Below are 23,640 nucleotides of genomic sequence, written 5' to 3'. Positions count from 1 at the left end.
TACCTGTACTCTATGAGTCATAAAAGCATGCATGCTCAAATTATACAATATAGCCGGCCCTTTCAGGGATCCGGTGAATCATATCTGTAGTATCAGTATCAGGCCCCGTGCCATTGTTACCTTATTACAACACATCATCATCATATATATATACATACGTATCCGACCCTCTAGTGAAGGGCTCGGTGGATAATGCAGTGAGTTGTGCATGATAACAAACCTGGACCGGGACTCGGTGAAAGAAGTGTTACAGTATACACAAGTAGAGTAGTGAGAAACAAAACACAATTTAAATCATTATCTGAGACTCAATGAAGTCATCAAGTGAACCATCACCTGAGGATCAGGCCAGAAGGTATTTGACGTATACTCTCTAACTATCACTAAGGACTATGTAAAAAGGAGTTTTTAGAAATCTTAGATGTATGCCAATGTGAAATATCTTATAGATGTCCGAGCATTGATTATCTCAGGGCCTTTCTTTTTTGCAAATAAGAGTTTAGTCGAATCAATTGTTATACCGTTATATAGAAGACTCGAAGATAGCAGCTTACTACTTTAAAGTTTAACATTCAAAAGTGAGTGAGGGTCCTGAAGTCATATTCAGAACCTAGGAATGGAATTACCACCAAAGCTCATATCATATCCTTCTTATATCTAATACATGCCAAAAGAGAAAAGATAGTCTTTACATACCTATACCAAAAACATACCAAGAGAAGCGTCACATACCTCTTGGGAGTTACTCTTTATCCTGCTCATCTCGTTGTCCTCTGAAACTATTCAATATGAAAGTAATACGAATATCAACTACTCTTATCTTTCCAGCATCTTTAGGTTACACCTTAGTATTAATGGAATCTATTTCCTTAATCGTTTCCTCGACTAGTTCTTTAGTTTGTTAAGGCGTTAATGAAAATTGGGCAGCACCTCCCCCATAATGTGCCCTATCCAAATTTCCAATTAGGTCCCTAAGACCTACTGCCAACAAACAACAACAACTTGCAGCATATGTTTAAGTAATCCTCACCAACAATATACAACATAAACTTCAAACGACTTATTCAAAAATACGATATCACAATAGGGCATCTAGCCTTTATTTTGTAACGCCTTTCATTATACGCAACGAGGGTTCGTGTGGCTGCAACCAAAAGCATCCACATCACTTTTAGAATAAATTTAGGCCCTGCAACAATACATTACACCCCTGCAGCAACAACTCATGCAAAACTATCAAAATGTGAATTCTGGACAGCTTACTATTTTACCTTGTCACTTCATTTCGAAGGGGTAATGAAGGGAAACATGATTTACATACTTCATGAAAGTTATAAACATGTGTATTAGGGTTGCATAAAATTTCAAATCACCCCTACATCAACTTTTTACAAAAAGATATGCCCGAAATACCAACAGCAATCCGTGTAAGATTTCCAAAACCAAAATCTTGGCAGTACCTCCTCTACACTTCATCACCTTTTTCGAGAATCTAAAAGCAAAACTGGATTTGAAATTGTAAATTAAAGTTATATAACTATGAAATATATTTCCAAAACATATTGAATCCCCCAAAACGAAGCTATACACAAGAATTTATACCAATATTACTAACAACTGTCCCCTCCAAAAATGGGTTTGTTAACTAGTTTTTAACATTTTCCCTCTTTGTTCTTTCAACTTCCTCTCAAGTTCCAAGATGAAGAATTAATTTCGTAGATATCGTAAAATACATATATACACCTCCACGTGTTTAGGGAACACCGTAGATAATTAATTCACGGAAGAAAAGTGAAGAACTTACCTTAATTTCTTAGAAACCATGGCTGCCTTCTTTCTCTTCCTCTCTACGTTTTTCTTTTCTTGTTCTTGGCTGAATTTTTGGCTAAGAATGAGATACTTAGTCACAATAGATATATATATAAGGTGGCTATGGGGGGGCTGACATATGTCCAGGCGTGATTGGGCCACCATATCTATGCAACCAATTAGGGGCAGCCACGTGGTAGGGGGGCCACCTCCCCCAAGAAGGTGGGTCACCTACTTGACCCCAAGTAGGTGGTTCACCTACTTGCTTGAGGTGCTTCCACGTGTCACTCCTCCATTGGCTGCCACGTGTCACTTTTTTCTTCTCCCTCATGGTTTCGTAATTTCGTCTTATTTTAAGAGCCTATGTAATCCTTGCTACGCAAGCTTGGTACGTACTCCAATAGCTTATGTATATAAGACTTCTAAGTTAGTATCTTACGTAGGTAAATCGAGTCCTACGACTTATTACTTGGCCACCAATTCCTTCCGAATTTTTATGACTTCATCTCCAACCTTCTCTACTATGGGGTATCACATCCTCCCCTACTTGGAGTCATTTGATAGTTTCATACCATATCCGGCTCATATGATAATGTCCAAGGAACTTATGATACATTCTGAGTTTAAAAAGGGTGGGGTGTAACAACTTACATACTTAGTACATTTAAAGTACTAACACATACGTTTGCCTACATGATATCCCCATGTAGGGACTGGCGTTGCTCCATACTCTTTTCCCTGAGGCGAAGTTGAGCATTAAAGGCTACTACTTTGGTGAGTTCCCATATTCAGGGAATGAAACTCCTATCTTATCTAGATTATGTTATGTTTAGATGTTTAAATTAAGATTGGTATTTTTGAGTTAATCTTGAGGTTGAGCTAGGGCCATATCTTAGCCCCTGCTAAGTCTAAATATAGAAGGTATTATTTGACATAGTCAAAAATGGTATGTTGGTTTGAACCTTATTAATATGAAATCACCTTATCCCCTATTTCCCCCATGTTTTTTGCTTGTTTTATTTATCATTACCAATAAAATGCTTAATGAATGCTAAGAGGCTTGGATGAGGGCCTCCGGGTATCTCATTCGTCATGTCTCATCTAGGCCCTAGGCTTGGGTCGTCATATACTCATTGGTGCCGACATGACAGTCTCCTAAATGAGGCCTCTTACACTTACTATAAAGCCACTAGCGTGAAGAGATCAGGACCATATTTCCTTGGGACGGAGAGCCTTGATCTATAAAATTATACTTACCTGAGACCTCTAGTCATTCTTGTTATTGGTTGTAGGTCACTCATTAAAGATGGTACATTACTAGAAGTCATCTCTTGAAAGAAAAAGTAGTTTCCATTTCTACCCTTCTAATAGTTTGACTCATTACCGATGGGCTTATATTTCTAGATGCTCCTATTTTTCTTGCTTCTTATTCTCCTTAAATTGTTGAACATATACCTCCCTTAACCCTCATAGAATCAAATCATCTAGAAATGCTTTTTTGAACTCATCCCAGACTGCACACTCAACATTGTCAATTCTACTTTCTTCCAACTAATTATACCAGACATTAGCAACATTCTTCATGTAATACCCCTTGAATCAAAAGTTGAAATGAAGGAGAAACTTCTGTAAAGTCTATGAATCAACCTATGAGTCATACGAATGACTCGTGGAGAGGGTCCTGAGGGAAAGGAAATTGGACCAAGTAAGGGGCAAGTTTATGACTCAATGTTATGACTCATATAAGTTTAGACAAGTCGTAGAACCAACTCTTTAAGAAACTTCGGAGTAATGGATTTGAAGGTTGTATTAACCCTGTAAAACGACTCTAGTCTATGACTCTTCTTGACTCATAGAAGTTTAGACAAGTCGTAGAAACAACTCTTTAATAAAATTTAGAGGAATAGATTTATAGGTTTTCTAAACATTATAAAACGACTCTAGTCTATGACTTATCTTCAAGTCAAAAAATCATAAGAACGAGTCATAGAGGAGTTTTAAAGACTTAGTCCCCTAGGTGCCTTAGACCCTGTAGGATGATTCAGTTCCATGAGTCGTAGAAGAGTTTAGAACTAGTAAGAATGAGTCATAGTTGAAGTTCAGAGGCTTAGTCCTCGGGTTTTATTAGACCCTGCAGGATGAGTCCTCTTTAAGAGTCGTAGGGACTTCTATGATTCTTAAGGATGGGTCGTAGTGTCAGTTTAAGATAATTTTTAAAGGAGAATTTTAGTCCTTTCCCACATATTAACATCAATATATGGTTATTTTTGGGACTTAATTGAGTCTATATAAGTAAACTAAGTTATCCTAAATCCCTCATTCTCACACATAGATTCAAACATTGAAAATTTCTTTCCTCTCAAGTTCACCCAAGGGTTTCATCTTCCAAATCTAGGGTTCCATCTCAAATCTTCAGGTCTCTATTTTTAAAGCTGCATTAGGGATTTATTCCCCAAGGTATGTGGGTTCCATTCATGGGTTCTTCTACCCACGGAGCCCAAGTATTTTCCTAACCTACAAACTCAATTTCAAATGGTGAATTTTATGTGTTTTCATTTTATGATTCCAAAGGTATAAGTTATTGAGTATTTAAAGTCTTTGTGCACATTTTAGTTTATGTTTACACTTTATTGAATAAAATCTTTGATGTATTAAAGTTCTTTATATGAAGGAATTAAAGGAGTTTTAAAGTGTATTGGTGTGTTGTTTAAAAGATGTCTTAATTGAGGCATTACATTACTTTCATGCATGCTAGCATTGATTTAAATGATTTGAAAGTTTGTTGAATAAAACCCACCTAGTTTCACTATGTTTCAATGAAGTTTGAATTGAAAGCTTTTGTCTTCAAATCTAAGTGTATGTAAGTAATGTCTATGATCAAAAGGTCTTATGAAATGAAAAATGATACAATCATAGATTCCACTTGTGAAAGGCCAATTCTCACTTGTGTGAATCAAATAAGAGTTTTAATGAGCTATTCTACCCAATGAACTAAAGCTATGTAAATGATTATATTCTTATGTTATATTAAATTATTGTGTGGGATTGACTTAGCACTGAATGGCGAATTGAGGTGTGATTTGGTGAGGGAATTCTAGTAGTAACCTCTAGTCTCATTAACTATTTCCATCACAAGAGCCCTTGCAGACTCAGAATAGTCGATCCACAAATAGCCCAAAATGATAAAGATATGAATAAAGTTGACGTAGTTCTACCAGAAAAGTAGTCTCCCCGTGCAGTCGTAAGGGGTTATGTTGAACTTCATGTAGTAGTTTACATGGTCTTTGAAGAGAATATGGAGCAATGCCGGTCCCTACATGGTGAAATCACTTAGGCAAAAAGGTATGTGTTAGTACTTTTAATGTACTAAGTATGTAGGAAAGCCTTAACATTTAAGAAACCTTAGAACAGTTGTATAATATCAAACATAGTGCAATGCATGCATAATCAATCAAGTAAATAACATTTCAAACATTTATTTTGTTGGAAGATGACCATATACGATATTTATGTAAAGTCATGAGTACCATGGGCTGTGAAGCCCTCCGTGGTGACCCTTCCATTGAGACCTTAGAACATCATCTCAAGGCTAGGACCACGATTGGCTACCATGGGACGTATAACTCTTCATGGACCGTGGTGAGCTCCGTGGTGGTGATGCCTATAGGGCCTGAACCACGCCCACTCTTCACATCCCGTAATGCACTCCACGGACTATGAAGGGTTCTGTTGAGGAGGTTCAAAATTTTTTTCATACAACTCCCAAATTTCAAATTCCAAGTCCAACATCTAGGACACCACCACAGGCCGTGATGTGCATCACAGATTATAATAGGTACTTCATGGTGAGTCTTAGTTACAGTTTAATGAGGGGTAATCTGGTTATTTCCCTATTCTTTTATTAATTATATGAACGTTTTTGGGATTAGAGTCATTATGAAAATATCCTAAATACTGCTAAACCTATTCTTTTCCTTTATTAATTCCCAATAAATAATAAGACTTCTCTCTCAAGGCTCATTCAAGAGTTTATCTTCTTCATCATTTTTGGTGAGGGTTTCTTAAAGAACAAGACTTTTTTTTCAATTTTATGGTCAAATTCAATCAAGGTATGTAGAGATTGAACCGTGGGTCCCTTTCACCGATTGAGTCTCAAAGGTTTCTACTCAAAATCTCATGAATTTCTATTGTGTTTGTAACCCTAATTTGATAAATTACATTGGGCTGTTAAATTATATTATAAATGATTATAGTTAATCATTATGAGTATGTCCCTACATGAAGTACATGATTTTAAGTTGAATTATGATTGTCGATGCATAAAACTATTTTTAATGATAATATTTTGAAGTATGATTATCAATTCAATGATTTGAAAGTATTATCACAGTTTTCATCCAAATTGACAATGTATATGAGTTTTTACTCTAAATTCAAGCATGAATTATGATATAAATTTCAATTATGGTAAAATTATAAATTTCATGAAAATTAGGAAAAATGTGACATGAATTATGCAAGTATGATTTGTAATGATGAAAGGTCAATACTCACATTGCAATTATATTGTGAAATGAGCTATTCTATGAATTATGAAGTTTATGAACAACTTATGATATATGTTAATTGTGTTTATTATGTTATGTAATCCATGGGATTTGACTTAGCACCGAGTGTACTTTGATGTGGGGGCCGCACTAAAAGCCTTAGTAGCAACCTCAAGTCTCTTAAACTACGTGCCACTATAGGTTTCCATCATTCCTTAGCTAGTGGATCCATATACAACGTATGTACATGACCCTCCTACCATTATAGTGTCAACCTTGGCAAGTTTATTCTCCTGTCTTTCATTGTCTAGGAAGACATCAGGATTTTATGTTATAGCTCGCGTCGTCTTATTGTCTGTTATAGTTCTATCTCACAAATGTATGACTTCATAAGCCTTTTCATAATTTTAACTGTCGTTCAAATGCTTTGATCATTATATTTTTCTCATGACTTTACTTACCCTCTTTGTCACGTACTCAATTGACCATTGTATCTTGTGATTTATATTAATGTATGCCCTCGTACTTAGTATATTCACATGTACTAACACATATTATTGCCTATATTATGAAGATCATATTCCCATGTGTGGTTAGTAGGGCTAATTCGGTAAATATTTTGGTGAGTGCTCATCCATCGCGACTAATGATGAGCTGTCTATCCTTTCTAAGATGTTTATTTCTTTCTTATTGAGGATAAACTAGGGACATGTCTTAGCCTGCGCCATTTTCATGTAGTAGAGGCATTTTGTTAAACTTATGTTTAGAGTCTATGTTGTTGAATTCTCATACTCTTTATGATTTATGATCTAGACTCTTTCTTATGTTATTTTCCGCATTTACTTTACCTTATGTATTCTTTATTATATGTCAAGAGGCTTGGTTAGAGCCCTTCGGTGTTTCTATTGCCATGTTACGACTATGCCCTAGGTTAGGTCATGACAAACTTGGTATCAGAGCACAAGCTTTAAGATATCCTAGGTAGACCAATATACCACGTCAACTAGAGTTTTATTCATAGTTTTGATAGGAGGCTATAAGGCATTTTAGGAAATTCTCACGTCTTTCATTATCTATATCGTGCTATAGAGTTTATCATAAGACTTTCTTTCCCTAGAGATATTCATTTGCAATTTTCAGAAAATGCCTCCAAGAGGACTATCTTTCCTAAGGGGGAATAATGATAAGGAAGTTCAAGCTCTTTTGGATTTTCCCGATAATGGTGCCCTTCCTGACCAAGTGACTAATATTGAATTACAAACCGTTATTACTATGTTAGCTGAAGTGGTGGCTAACCAAAGGGTTGCAGCTCCTCCCAATGTTTCCACTCCGCCTTCAAGGGTAAGGTATTTTGCAAGGATAAACCCTCTAGAGTTTCATGGCTCAAAATTTGATGAGGATCCCTAAGAATTCATAGATAAGGTTTACAAGATAGTGAGCATTATGGGGGTCTTATCAAACGAGCAAGTGGAGTTGGCTTCTTACTAACTAAAGGGTGTTTCTCATGTTTTGTATACACAATGGAGGTTACAAATAGTGGATGAAGGTCCTATTGAATGGAATGCATTCAAACTTGCTTTCCTTGATCGCTTTTTCCCTCTTAAGCTAAGGGAAGCCAAGGGGTTGTAGTTAATAAATCTTCCACAAGGCAACATGGGTATGAGGGACAATGCTCTCAAGTTCATTAAGATATCCAAGTATGCTTCTTTATTAGTTATCAATCTATGTTCCCAAATGAGTCAATTCATATCGGGGGTATCTGACTTGTTTGGTAAAAAATTCCATATCGCTATGCTTATCAAGGAAATAGACAGATCTCAGGTCATGCCTTTTGCCGAGAAAAACGAGGGAGAGATGAGAATGAGAGATTCTAAGAGAACCTAGTATGAAGGTCGGTTCTGAAATACTAGGTTCTGTAGTAGTAGTGGCCATTCTCAAAATGGCCAAAATTTAGGGAAATAGTTTTGTAATGATAGGGTGCAATATCCTAAGGCTCAAGGAGGTGTGAATGCTAATAGCCCTTCATTTTCAAAGTGTGCAAAATGTGGGAAAATGATGGAGAGAGATGTTTTATAGGAACAGGTGCTTGCTTCAGATGTGAAAAATGGGACATAGGCAATCTAAGTGCCCACATGTTACCAGCAAGGGTAGAGAAGGCCATCTTCAAGGCAAAATTACTCAATGTTGCCAAGCTCCACAAGTTTCCCAACCTCAACTTAAGGGTGGTCAATGCAACAACCAGTTTTATGCTCCTCATGGTAGGAAAGAGATAGAGGAGATCCGGATATTGTTAGTAGTATATTATAGGTGTTTCACTATGATGTTTATGACTTGTTTGATTCAGGGAAACTTTTTTATTTTGTTACTCCTTATGTGGATATGAGGTTTGATGTTAGCCCTAAAATATTGATGGACCCTTTTTCCATTTATAATCTAGTAGGTGAGTCAGTTATGGCTAAAAGAGTCTACAAAAATTGTACCATATCGGTTTTTCACAAAGTTATCCGTTGTGATCTTATGGAACTTTACATGACCCATTTTGAAATTATTCTTTGTATGGACAGGTTACATACATCTTATGCATCCATTGGTTGTAGGAACCGTAGAGTCAATTTTTAATTTCTAAATAATTCTACTCGTAAATGGAAGGGTAATGATTCGGTTGTTAAGGGTCAGTTCATTTCATATCTTAAGGTATGGAAAATGATTCCCAAGGGTTTAATCTACCATCTAGTACAAATGAGGAATGTTTATTCCGAATCTTCTACTCTTGATTCAGTTTCAATTGTAATGAAATTTTTGGAATTTTCCCTGAAGATATTTGGGGTATTCATCCCTAAAAAGGAAATAGACATTGTTATTAACCTTATACCCGATACGCAACTTATCTTTAATCCTCCTTACCATATGGTTCCGGCAAAACTTAAGGAATCGAAAGTGCAATTGAAGGACCTATTGGATAAGGGGGTTTATAAGACCAAGAATTTTACCTTGGGTTGCTCCCATGTTGTTTTTCAGGAAGAAAGATGAGTCACATCAAATTTTTATAGATTATAATCAATTGAACAAGTCAAAATTAAGAATAAGTATCCTATCCTAAGGATCGATGACTTTTTTGATGAACTTCAAGGGCCTAATTACTTTTCAAAGATTGACATCCGATAGGGTTATCATCAACTTTGAGTGAGGGAGTGTCATATTCAAAAAATGCTATTCCAATTGCATGAATTATCATTGAAAGTATGATTATGAGTCTATTTTAATATAAATTGATGGTTATTGAATTAAGTTGAAGAGATTTTCCATGAATTCTCCTATTTTGATCTCTAGGGTTCATGTTGTAAATTATGAGTATTTGAATTATACTTCCAAGAGATAATCTCTATATCAATTATGTATGAGCTGATATAAACTTTATGATCATGCATGTTTTCATGTCAATTACATGATTTTCAAAGTTAATTAATTGTGCAATTGAGTTCTACTCTAATTTCAAGGTATGGTTTCATACAACTTATGAAGTAAGGTGACTTACATCCCTATGTGGTGACCTAAGGCATAACGATATGAATTATGCAAATATTATTGTAATGATGTAAGGATAATTCTTACATTACAAGTTTGTTATGAAAATAAGCTACTCTATGATTTCAAACCTATGATCATGACTATGATATATGTAATTATGATTTCTATGCTATGCATATATTCCATGGGATTTGACTAAGCACTGAGTGGAGTTAAGGTGGGGCCCTACCAAAAGCCTTAGTAGTAGCATCATATCCCATAAACTATGTGCCACCGTAGGTTGCCTTCATGGACTAGCTATTGAATCCACATATAGTGTATGTATGACCCGCATAGCGGGGTAGAGTCTACCTTGGCAAGCAAATTCCCTTTTCTTTATTGTATGGGGAGACAATGGGATTCAATGTTATAGCTCAATGGTCTTATAGTCGGTTATGGTTGCTATCCCACATGTGTATATTCTCTTATGTATGCTATGATTTTAAATTATGATTTTTAAATGCTTTGGCAAACATGATTTTTTTTCAGGACTTTACTTGACCATTGCATTCCATTATTTACATTGCATGTCATGCCCTCACACTTAGTACTTTCCAACGTACAAATGCATACTTTTTGCCTACATTGTCTTATAATGTAGGGGTTGAGGTTGAAGATCATACTCATCTATGTGGCTAGTTAAGATTTCCTATCCAACGGTGGTTGTAGTGAGTCCTCATTTATCGGGGACAAGTTATCATGTTATTTTTTGTTTACAAAGACTTTTGCTATGGTTCACTTTAAGGGTGAGATAGAGATATGTATTAACCCCCACCCATATTCATGAATAGAGGCATCTAGTTTAGACTCTCTTATGAGGTTTTCGCTTTTGATTTACCTTATGTATGCTTATGATATATACAAGAGGCTTGGTTGGAGCCTTCAGGTTTTCAATCGCCGTGTTAGGACTAGGCCCTAGGTCGGTTCATAACAAATTTAGTATCAGAGCACAAGGTTTTTTTTTCAAGTGTCCTAGGGTGTCCAACATAATGCGTCAAGTATAGTCTTATTTATGGGTGTGAAGGGTGCCACACTTATGAGAAGGAGGCTATGAGGCATTTTATGAATTCTCGCTTCTTTCATGATCCATGTCGCTCTATAAAGTTTACTGTAAGACCTCTTTTTCCTAATGATCTTTCTTTGTGATTTTTAAAAAGATGGCTCCAAGAAGACCACCATTTCGAGGGGAAATAATTTTAATGAAGCCCAATCTCTCTCGGCTCCTCAAGATAATGGTCCCCTACCAGACCAAGTGACTAATGCAGAGTTCCGAACCTCTCTTACTATGCTATCCCGAGTGGTGACTCACCAAGGTGTTATGACTCCTCCTAATGTTCCTACTCCAGCCTCAAGAGTAAGGGACTTTGCATGAATGAATCCTCCAGAGCTTCATGGCTAAAATGTTGATGAGGATCCTCAAGAGTTCATTGTTGAGGTCTACAAGATAGTGAGTATTATGGGGGTGAATTTGGAAGAAAAAACAGAGTTGGTGGCTTACCAACTTAAGGGTGTTGCTCAAATATGGTACCCTCAATGGAAGTTGGAGAGAGTGGATAAAGGCCTTTTTGAATGGGAAGCTTTTAAACTTGATTTCCTTGATCACTTTTTCCCTCTTGAGTAATGGAGGCTATAGTGTTGGAGTTCATAAATCTTCGACAAGGAAATATGGGGATGAGGGATTACGCCCTCAAGTTTACTAAGCTATCCAAGTATGCACCTTCATTGGTTGCCGATCCATGAGATCGAATGAGTAAATTCATTTAGGGGTCTCAGACTCGGTTGCTAAGAAATGTAGCATCACTTAGCTTATTAAGGAGATGGACCTATCTTAGCTAATGAATTTTTCCAAATAAATTAAAGGAGAAAAGCTCAAGGATAAGGATGATGGATTCTAAGAGGGCCCGGTATGAAGGTGGGTTCTCTAATGCTAGGACCGTTGGTAGTAGTGGACCCTCTCAACAAGGCCAAAGCTCAGGGAAGAAGTTTCCTAAGGAAAGGGTACCATACCTTAAATCTCAAGTAGAAGGAGGTGTATATGCTAGTAACCCTTCTTTTCCTAAGTGTGCAAAGTGTGGAAAGAATCATGGAGTAAAGTGCTTGATGGGAAAAGGTGCTTGCTATAGATGTGGAAAAATGGGCCATAAGCAATCCGAGTGCCCTTTTCTTGATAACAAGGGTAGATAAAGTTTTCCTCTAGGAGGCCAGGTGCAACAAGGTGACCAAGCTCAACCTAAGGGTGGCCAACGCAACAACCGATTCTATGCTCTTTATGCTAGGCAAGAGGTTGATGAGGTATGTTACGAGTCTTTAACTTTTATGTTTATGCATTGCTTGATCCGGGTGCCAACTTGTATTTTTTTACTCCCTACATTGTTATGAGATTTGATGTGTTCCCCGAAGTATTAATAGAACCTTTTTTGGTTTAAACTCCCATTGCTTATTCAATATTAGCCAAGAGAGCTTAAAGAAATTATCTTGTATGGGTCTTGCATATAGTTTTCCTTGTGACCTTGTTAAACTTGATACGACTAATTTTTACATCATTCCATGTATGGATTGGTTACATGCCGCTTACGTATCTATATGTTGTATGAATCGTGTGGTTAAGTTTCACTTTTCTAATAAGCCAATTCTTAAATGGAAATGTAATGATTCAGTGGTTAAGGGAGGATTCATCTTATGTATTAAGGCCCAAAGAATGATTTCCAAAAGGTGCATTTATCATATTATGCGAGTTACGGATATCGATTCCAATTTTCTTATTCTTGAGTTGGACCCTATAGTTAATGAGTTCTTTGATGTGTTTCCTGATAATTTTCTTGGTATTCCTCCCCAAAGGGAAATTGACTTTGGCATAGATCTCCTTTCCAATACCCAACCTATTTTTATTACTCCTTATCGTATGTCTCCGGTGGAATTTAAGGAGTTGAAAGAACAATTGAATAATTTGTTGGATAAGGGTTTTATAAGACCAAGTATTTCACCATGAGGTGCTCCCGTGTTATTTGTTAGGAAGAAGGATGGGTCACTTTGAATGTTTATAGACTACTGGCAATTGAATAAGGTCACCATAAAGAAGAAATATCCAATTCCAAGGATAGATGACTTGCTTTATCAATTACAAGGAGCAAGCTACTTTAGTAAGATTGACCTTCGTTTCGGTTATCATCAATTGAGAGTAAGGTAGTGTGATATTCCTAAAATGGCTTTTCAGACAAGGTATGGTCATTCTAAATTTGTAGTAATGTCATTTGGTTTGACTAACGTTCCCATTATATTTATGGATTTGATGATTCATATTTTTGAGCCATATTTGGACATGTTTGTGGTGGTGTTCATTAATGATAGCTTGATTTATTCTCGAAGAGAGGAAGATCATGTGTATTACTTGAGGATTGTGTTGCAATCATTGAGAGAAAAGTAATTATATGCTAAATTTAGTAAGTGCAAATTTTGGCTGAGGGGGGTTGCATTTCTTATCCATGTGGTGTCCGATGATGGGATTAGAGTAGATCAAAAGAAAATAGAGGCGGTTAAGAATTGGCCTAGAACATTATCTTTTTTGGACATTAAAGGTTTTTGGGCCTAGCCGGATACTACAAAAGGTTTGTTGAAGGGTTCTCATCTATTGCTTTGCCTTTAACTAATATGACACAAAAAAGCAAAATTCCAATGGTTGGAATAATGTGAGAAAAGTTTCCAAACATTGAAGGATCGTCTTACGTCGGCTCATATTTTGACATTGCCTAAAGGTTCGGATGGGTTTGTTGTTAATAGTGATGCTTCGCTTGTTGGTTTTGGTTGTGTCTTGATGCAACATGGTAAGTTTACATCATATGCCTCTAGGCAACTTAAAGTTCATGAAAGAAACTATCTAACCCATGATCTCGAACTTGCGGATATTATGTCTGCATTGAAAATTTGGCGCCATTATCTTTATGGGGTGCATGTTATTGTGTTTACCTACCACAAAATATGTTTTTAGTCAAAGGGACTTTAACCTTAGGCAAAATAGGTGGTTTGAAATCCTCATGGACTATGACATGAATATATTGTACCATCCGTGTAAGGCAAATATTACAACAAATGCTTTTAATAGGTTGTCAATGGGTAGTGTTACTCATGTTGAGGAAGGTAAAAGGGAATTGGTCAAAGAGGTCCATAGATTATCACATTTAGGTATGTGTTTGGTTGATTCCCATGATGCAGGCGTTCTTATACATAATGGTTTGGAATCGTTTCTTGCGGCAGATGTTAAGGCCAAATAAGACAATGATTCAATTTTGGTAAAATTGAAGAAGTCAGTTGTCAAAACATCCGTTGAGACTTTCTCTCTAGGAGAAGATGGGTTACTACGTTACCAAGGTCATTTGTGTGTTCCTAATGTTGATGGACTAAAAGAGTTGATATTAAATGAGGCCCATAGTTCTCGTTGTTCAATTTATCCGGTATCCACCAAGATGAATCATGACTTGAGGAAAGTGTATTTGTGGAATAGAATAAAGAAGGACATAGTGGAGTTCGTGGCTAAGTGTCCTAATTGTCAACAAGTGAAAGTTAAACATCAAAGGCCGGGAGGTCTTGCTCAATAAATTGAAATTCCTACATGGAAGTGGGAGGATGTGAATATGGACTTTGTCACAAGTTTGCCTCGTACTAGAAGAAAACATGATTCTATGTGGGTAATTTTGGACCGAATGACCAAATTGGCATATTTTTTGCTGGTCAAGACTTCTTATGGTGCCGGATACTATGCTAAGTTGTACATTCTCGAACTTGTGAAACTTTATAGTGTTTTTGTATTGATTATATCGGATAGAGGTACTCAATTTAGTTCACATTTTTGGATATCATTTCAGAAAGGTCTTGGTACTAAAGTCAAGCTAAGTACCGCTTTCTATCATCAAACCAATGGATAAGCCGAAAGAACAATCCAAACCTCAGAGGATATGTTAAGGGCGTGTGTGATTGATCTTAGAGAAAGTTTGGATGAGCATTTGATATTGATTGAGATTGGCTACAATAATAGTTATAACTCTAGCACCCAATGGCTCCTTTTGAAGCCTTTTATGGGAGAAGATGTAGGTCTCCAGTAGGATGGTTTGAAGTAGGTGAGATGGCATTGATTGATCCATATTTGGTGGTTGATGCAATACACAAAGTAAGTCTCATAATAGGAGGATTGAAAATGGCTCAAAGTCATCAAAAGTCCTATTCGGACACTAGGAGGAGAGATCTTGAATTTGATGTGGATGATATGGTGTATTTGAAGATTTCACCAATGAAAGGGGTAATTCAGTTTGGTAAAAAAGGGAAGTTGAGCCATAGATATATAGAAACCTATACGATATTGAAGCGCATTGGAAAAGTAGCATATGATTTCAACTTGTCACTTTAGTTGTCTTTGGTTCATCCGGTATTTCATATGTCAACATTGAGAAAGTTTGTGGGTGATCCAAATTCTATTTTGCTAATGGAGAATGTAAGTATTGAATAGAATTTAACTTATGATTATGCCCTGATTGAGATTTTAGACCAGAAAGTAAAGAGTTTAAGAAGTAAAGATGTTGTATCCGTCAAAGTCTTGTGGAGGAATCAACAAGTAGAGAGTGTCACGTGGGAAGTGAAATCAGACATGAGTAAGCGTTATCCGTATTTCTTTCCTTCCACCCAATCCTAAAGATACTAAGTTGTTAATGATCAATTGATTAAACTTTTATGTTTCAGTTCCATATATCATTCATATGCATGCATTATTAATGTAAATGATTTTCTCAACGACTATGTTTTATGTTAAGAATGCAGTTTACATGTTTTATGCATTCATCAAAGTGTCCTCATTGTCATGTTGGATTTCTAATCTTTTTTCCATGACCTTCGTATATTAGTTGAATTTCATTCGAGGACGAATGCTCCCAAAGGAGAGATATTTTAACATTCCCAAAAACTGTTCACAAGGGCCTTAAATATTCTTTGCGAATAGGCCACTCATATAATGCATTATCCTTAATCTTTTTTGAATATCCTAGTTTGTTATATCGATCAACGGGTCAAAACCTACAGAAAAATGGTATCGGTGGATTTTTATGTCCCGTACATCAAAAAATAGATTTTTCAAAGAACCTGTGCAAACAGAAAGGACCGCACCAAGTATGCGTCGGGGACCTGGCAAGGGTTTTGTAGCTGAGTTGGGTTTTAATAAGGACGTTTCAGACTTTTCTCAAATTAATAGCTAATGAAGCTAGATATTTTTAGGACCTAATTCAACTCTATAAAATGACATAAATCTCTAAGTCAATTCATTCTTCTATAATTTACCTACTCAAATATTTCTCTCTCTACAAAAGACACTCAAGGGCTCCATTAAAGAATTCAAGTAAATTCACTCAAGCTCTCCATTAAAACTCTCAAGTTCTTCCAAATTATTTGGCATTTTTACTTAAGGTGTGTGGGTATCGATTCATGAATTCTTTTATCCGTAAAGTTCAATCAATTTCTCGAGGTTTCTATCAAATTAAAGTATGGTATTTTATGGGTTTTATGATCTCTGTTCCTATTACATGAATTATTATTCAAAATATGATCATGAGTCTGTTTTGATATAAATATATGGTTATCACATTAAATTGAAGAGTTTTTCTATGAATTCTTTTATTTTATGTTACACCCCATACTTTTGTACTTTGGAACACGTTCTTAAGTCTCTTGAAAGGCTCCTAAGATTCATGTAAGGATCATAAGCCTCTTAAATTCTTAAGGTTTCCTAAAGATTCTTAAAGCTTCTAAAAGCTTCTTAAGAGTTACCATGTATGCTGGGTAATCTATAACGCTATCAAATAACTCTAAAGAATGGAAAATGCGTTACTCCATAGTAGAGAAGATTGGAAATAGAGTTATAAGAATCCGGAAGAAGTTGGAGACCGAATAATGAGTCATAGGACACGACTTATTTACGTAAGCTACCAACTTGGAAACCTTACATACTTAAGCTACTGGAGTACATACCAAACTTACTTAGCAAGAATTACATAGGTTCATAAAGTAAGATGAGATTATGAACCCACGAGGGGGAAATGAGGGTGCCATGTGGAAGCAGCAGGAGCAAGGGTAGTGGACCCCCCCCCCACATGCCACGTGGCAGCCTATGATTGGAGGAATGGGGTGTGTTGGCCAAATGAGGGCTTGACAAGTGTCACTACTTAGGGGTTGACACGTATCACTCCCTAAAGCTGCCTATATATCTATGCTTATGACTTTTTACTTTTATCCTTATCTCATAAGTCATCTTTATCAACAAAATAAGATTCAAGAAAATAAGAGAAGAGAAAACATGAAGCTAGAGAGAGAAAGCTACGATTTGGAGGAGGAAAGGTGAGTTCCCCAATTTCATTCTATGAATTAATTATATAGGGTAAACCACAATGTTATGAATGTATTATTAATGAAAATTTATGTTTTGGAGCAGCCCAAAACGTTAGCAAACAGCCACGAAGTTTTAGGCGCGCTAAAGGAACTTCCGAGGTAACTTTCGACTAGTTTCGGGCCAGGTAAGGGATTCTCTTTAAAATTGGAGTTTATGATATTTTATGGGGTATATTACATGTCTTAAATAAGTTTGGAAGTGTAAAAATTGCATAAGGATGCTTGACGTTAGAAACAAACTAAATTGAAGTGGTTGTAGCTAAATCGAAGTCGAGTAGTGGGTTGTCATTGTGGTGCTGTGGGTGCAGCTGGTTGGGTTGCGTGTTGCAGGGATTTAAAGTGTTTTAAAAGGGGTGTGTCTTCTTCTAGTTGCAGCCACATAACCCTCTATTTGGTATGGTTAAATATTTTGTGAAATAAAAATTTAAAACTCTATTTTTGTATCGTAGTTTTGAGCTAGTTGTTTGGAGTTGAAATCTCGGGGATGTTGAAGTTACAGGGGAAATGCTGCCCAATTTTTGATAGCGTCGGAACTAGTAACAAACTAATCAAGGGTAATGGATAAGGAAATGACTTCTATTAGTACTTGGTTGTAGAGTGGGATATTGGAAAGTGAAAGGCTATTAATCTTAGTATTACTTTCATGTCAAATAGGTTAAGGAGGTATCAAGGCAATCCAGATTTCAATTAATCTAGAAAAAAGGTATGTGAAGCTTTCTCTTGGCATGTCTTAGCCTTAAGTGATTGATATATGAAATGGGGGGATAATTCCATTCTTATAACCCCAAGTATGACTCATAAGTCTTATTCACTTCTCGATGGTAGAATTCCTATACTAGTTGAGTTATTCCCTCTCAAGGCTTCTCTATGATGGAGAGTAATAAATATGTGATATTATCTCCTCTCCCTTGGCATGTCTTTGGCATGAGTACATAGATCTATCCTTCTTTATTCTTGGTATGATTTTGATATAAGTATGATGCTATAAGGCTATAATTATTCACCAAGCCATGACGAGTCGGGTACGATATATGCATATGATGAATCCATGAGGGAAAGTAGAGAGTATGGAAAGGTTATTCTTTCTCTTCTTTTTGCATGTCCTAGATGTACGTAAAATATAATACAATCTCGGAGGTGACTCCATTCCTAAGTATTTCTTAGTCATCCTCTAATGTTGGAACGCTTTTAATAATTGAGCTATTACTTCCCAAGTTTTTCTATACTTTGGGAAGTAGTAAGTATGTAAAGCTAATCTTCCTTTCTTTTTGACTTGATCTTTGTGAAACAAATAGATGAAGTGTATACCATTCCAATGAAGTTCCTCTTGTTAAAGCCACTAGGATAGCCAACTTCTTAATTCCTAAAAGATATTTGATGATGACTTGATATGGGAATATGATTCCAAAAGTTCTATTTTGACCTAATCCATAGTGGCAATCAAAAGGTACTTGACATGACTCTTGTCTTCGATTTTAGTTATAGCATATTTTGAGTATTCCATCGAGTCTCAAATATGATTGAAAATGCATATGATTAATCACTACTCTACTCGTGTACGGTAACCATTCTATCACTGAGTCTTGGGCTAGGTACATAATCGTGAGCAGTTCACTATATTATCCACCGAGTCCCTCACTCTAAAGGTATGGATACGCTATATGAGGAAATGATAAAGCAATGACATGATCAACTCACCGAGTCCCTCACTAGAGGGCTGGGTACATATGTATATATATATGTATAATGATGTGATGTGATAAGGTGGTAATGGGGCCTAACCCTATGATGGTCCTACAGTTATGATTCACTGAGTCCCTCACTAGAGGGCCAGGTACGTATGTATATATGATATCTGGATTGGACCGAATGTTGCTCGATATTATTATATGATGTGCGAATTGGGTCGTACGTTCCTCGAATGTACTTACTATATACATGGATTTGGCTGTATTTTCCACAACGCTAATAATATATATGTGCATATGATGACAGAATGATGTAAATGGTATACTGAGTCCCCAAAATGGGTCGGGCACAGTACGTTATGGTAATATGTATGACTTTATTTGATACGATGCGAGTAGGGTAAATGGTTAAATGTTGTACTTGCCCCTGCAGGGGTAGAGTTGAGATCGTCGATGATTATCCTTATCATTCTTAGTAACCCATGAACAATGCCTAAACATATGATCCTTCACATCACAAAGAAAACATATACCCGAACTGGCTAAGCAATTTCCCTGATGGTACCTTCCACACTTTTGGCATGCGAGAAAAGTTTGAGCATGATCATTTTCATATTGATACCTAGGGTTAGGTGCCCTATCCTTGTGATACTTAGGTACTTAAGCGCTATCAAAACATGTTCCATCTTTAATCCAGGCCTTTTTGGTCATCCTAGGAAACTCTATAAGCTTTTCATCTTCAATTTACTCGGCATGAGTCATTAACTGGGAGATGTCCATTTCTTTGATCAACATGGCCATCTTGCACTCCTTGAACACCAAGATTGAGACACCAAAGATAAACTTACTCATCCGTGCCCAAGGTTCGAAGACCATAAAAGGAGCATACTTGAAAATATTTGTGAAGGCATACTCCCTCACACTCATAATCCATTGACAGAGGTTGATGAATTCTTTGATTTTGGAATCCCTAAGGTCCAATAGGAGGAAATAGGCCAAGAAAGAACTTTTAAACTATTCCCATTCTATCAGTCCCCTTTCTTCATTCCTCTCAACAATCCATTGCTCATACCACACTTGAGCCACACTGTTTACTTGGTAAGTTATGAGTTTGACCTTTTCATTAGGTGGCGCACCTATGATAGCCATTATCCGGTACACCTTATCGATAAACTCCATAGGGTTCTTATCTAGTTTAGAACCATCGAACTTTGGCATATTCATCCTTTTAAAATCCCAAATCCTAGAGGATGGATTATGCACTTAAGGAAGAAGTACACCTAGATGCCCTTGGTGGACTACATCTTGAGACAATAATGCGATGATGTTGTGAAACTCGATATGAGTTACCTCTTCCTCATGATGTAGGATATCTGGAACCGGAGGAGCTTTTTCCTCATCATTAACCCTTACTCTTTGAGGTTCTCATCCACAAGGAATTATCTAAAGAACATAAAACTGATCATTAGTTAGAGTAAAACTTAGGACACTCTAGGAAACGACATAAATTGAAAGAAGTAAAGACTTTCCTAAACGTCTCATAGTATCTTATTCTTAGTTGTGGCACACTTCACAATCATGAACAAGACCTAGTTGATGTGAAATATTGGACTCCGAGGACCATTTCAAAACAAGTTCTCTAATACCTAGTTTTTCGCTGCCCAAACCTAACACCTAAACGTGACACGATGAATAAGAAATCTGAGGATATCCTAAACATGCCACTTAGTATTCATTTAGCCTTTTTATCGATAATTACATAAAAATAGCTGAAACAAAAGAGGAAAGAGGGACTTTGGGAGATCATCAAAACAAGAACCATAATAACAAAGGTTCATCATACATATGTCCAACAAAACCTCTACCTTTATACTTGGAGGGGGCTAAGACATGTCCCTTGCTCACCCTCAAATCTAATACCAATGAAGTACCAAAATAGGTATCTTGTCGGTTTAAAATATCAATAGGGATTTCTTTATATGTTAAACTCTCCTTAACAACCACACTCTCTAAGGGTACAATAGACCTACAATCTCTAATGCGTCTATTTAAAAATGAGACATGAAACACCGGATACACCGATGCCAATTCCAAAGGTAATTCTAACCCATAAAACACTTTACCAATATGTCGCACTATCTTATAGGGGAAAACATACCGGGGAATAAGCTTCCCTTTTTTACCAAATTGGATTACACCTTTCATAGGTAAAATTTTTGAATAGACACAATCATGAACTTCGAACTTAAGTTCACTCCTTCTCACATCAGCATAAGACTTTTTGCCAATTTTGAGCTCTTTTCAACCTCTCTCTAATAAGGCTAACCTTTTCCATGCCTTAAACACTATCACGACTCGACCTAGGACCTTGTCGTAATACGATGATTATAATCTTGAAATACTCCAACCAAGCCTCTTATCATAACATTCATGAGCATACATATGGCAAAATAAATAAACAATAATCAATGATAAGAAAGCACAGTCTCAATGGATCATACATCTCAAAAGAATTGCGAAAACGACAACATAGATGCTTTTACAATCTAACATGCCTCTACTACTAGAAGGGGGCATGGAACAATCTCCAATATCACCTAATGAAAAAATTTGAAGTAACAACTATCAAGATAAGAAATAAATATCATGTTCTCAAATTGTGAGGACTTACCAACAAGAAGCTACTCATGAACTCTAGCCACGAGTGGGTGAAATATGATATAGAAATAAACTATGTGTTAGTACATGGAATGTACTAAGCATGTGAGAATATGCATGAAAAATAAACTTAGGATATAATCAATTTGAATCATGTAATGCAACATCAATATCTTTAAAACATGAGAAAAATCATGAAAACATTAAAATATTTATCTCACTAGTCAATTCATCAAAAAAAACTCTTAATCATCATAACAACTCATCACTCAACTGACTTTAACCGACATATAATACTACGTGAGCTAATACATATAATTTGATGACTCCTGCATCGAGATAGGAGAGGGTACCTTTTCAGGGAATACTCTATTTGTAAGTCTTTAACTAGGATATGTTGATCCACTAGCATCACCATATTGGCATATGTAAACCTATGCAGGCAACGCAGTTTGGGAGTAAAGGTTGCTACTAGGATTCACTTGGGTAACTAACGGTGTTACTGGACCGAACCCCGCAAAAATGTCCTCTCGGTACTTAGTGTATATCCCAACGGAACTCATAAAGCATAATTATAAGTATCATAGGGAAATATAATAACTATCCATCTTTATAAATCATCAGAAGAAAAGCTCATCTAACATCATTATAATAAAAGCATATGATTAGCTTATCTATCATATAACTCATGCAATGTGGGTGTAGGCATACCCTCATTACATATCTTTGATCATAAAAATCTTTAGAGACTTAACTTGTCCTATCTTTCAGTTTGCTTGTAACATCATAGAATCATCATTCATAATCTACTTTGCATAAAATGTCTTTAAATTAAAGCATAAAGCTTTCATAGAATATTACTTGAAAATAATGATCATATATCATCAATAATACTTGAAACTAGCCAATAGAATGGGTCATTGAAATTTAACTTCAAATCATGCAATATGATGTAAATTATGTGTCACGACCCAACCTAGGGCCTATCGTAACACGCCAATTAAAACCTCAAAGGGATCTAACCAAGCCTCTTGTACATATCATAAGCATACATAAGGTAAAGCAAAAGCAAAAACATCATAAGCGAGTCTAAAATGTGAATAGAAATTTAAGAACATTACATGACAAAATAAACTGGAAACATTTGTCCAACTAAATGCATCTACTCATGAATATGGCGGGGGCTAAGAAATGTCACTAGCTCACCCCCTCAATATGAAACATAGCAAAAGTCTTAGAAAATAATAACTAACTCGATAAGTAGTATCCGATAAATAAGGACTCACCACAAATACCGCTGGATAGAAAAGCTTAACTAGCCACGGAGATGAGTATGATCTTCAACCTCAACCCCGACATTATGAGAAAGTATAGGCAAAAAGTATGAATTAGTATGTTGGAATGTACTAAGTATGAGGGCATGACATGCAACATAAATTATGGAATGCAATGGTCAAGTAAATCACATGATAAGATGAGGTAAGTTAAGTCATGACAAAATCATATTGACCAAAGCATTTAAAAAGAATAATTTAATATCATAGCATACATAAGATATCATACATATGTGGGATAGGAACCATAAACGACAATAAAACCATGAGAGCTATAACATGGAATCTTGTTGTCTCCCTATACAATAAAGAAAAAGGGGAATCTACTTGCCAAGGTAGACTCTACCCCGCTAGGTAGGTCATACATACGCTATATATGGATCCAATAGCTAGGCCATGAAAGCAACCTACGGTGGCACGTAGTTTATGGGATATGAGGCTACTACTAAGGCATTTGGTAGGTCCCCCACCTTAAGTCCACTTAGTGCTAAGTCAAATCCCACGGAATACATGCATAGCATAGAAATCATAATTACATAAGTCATAGTCATGATCATTGGTTTGAAATCATAGAGTAGCTCATTTTCATAACATACTTGTAATATCAGAATTATC

The sequence above is a fragment of the Solanum dulcamara genome, chromosome 8, assembly GCF_947179165.1.
Source record: "Solanum dulcamara chromosome 8, daSolDulc1.2, whole genome shotgun sequence".
Lineage (NCBI taxonomy): Eukaryota > Viridiplantae > Streptophyta > Magnoliopsida > Solanales > Solanaceae > Solanum > Solanum dulcamara.
The sequence above is the reverse complement of the archived record's forward strand: the minus strand, read 5'-3'. Positions refer to the sequence as shown.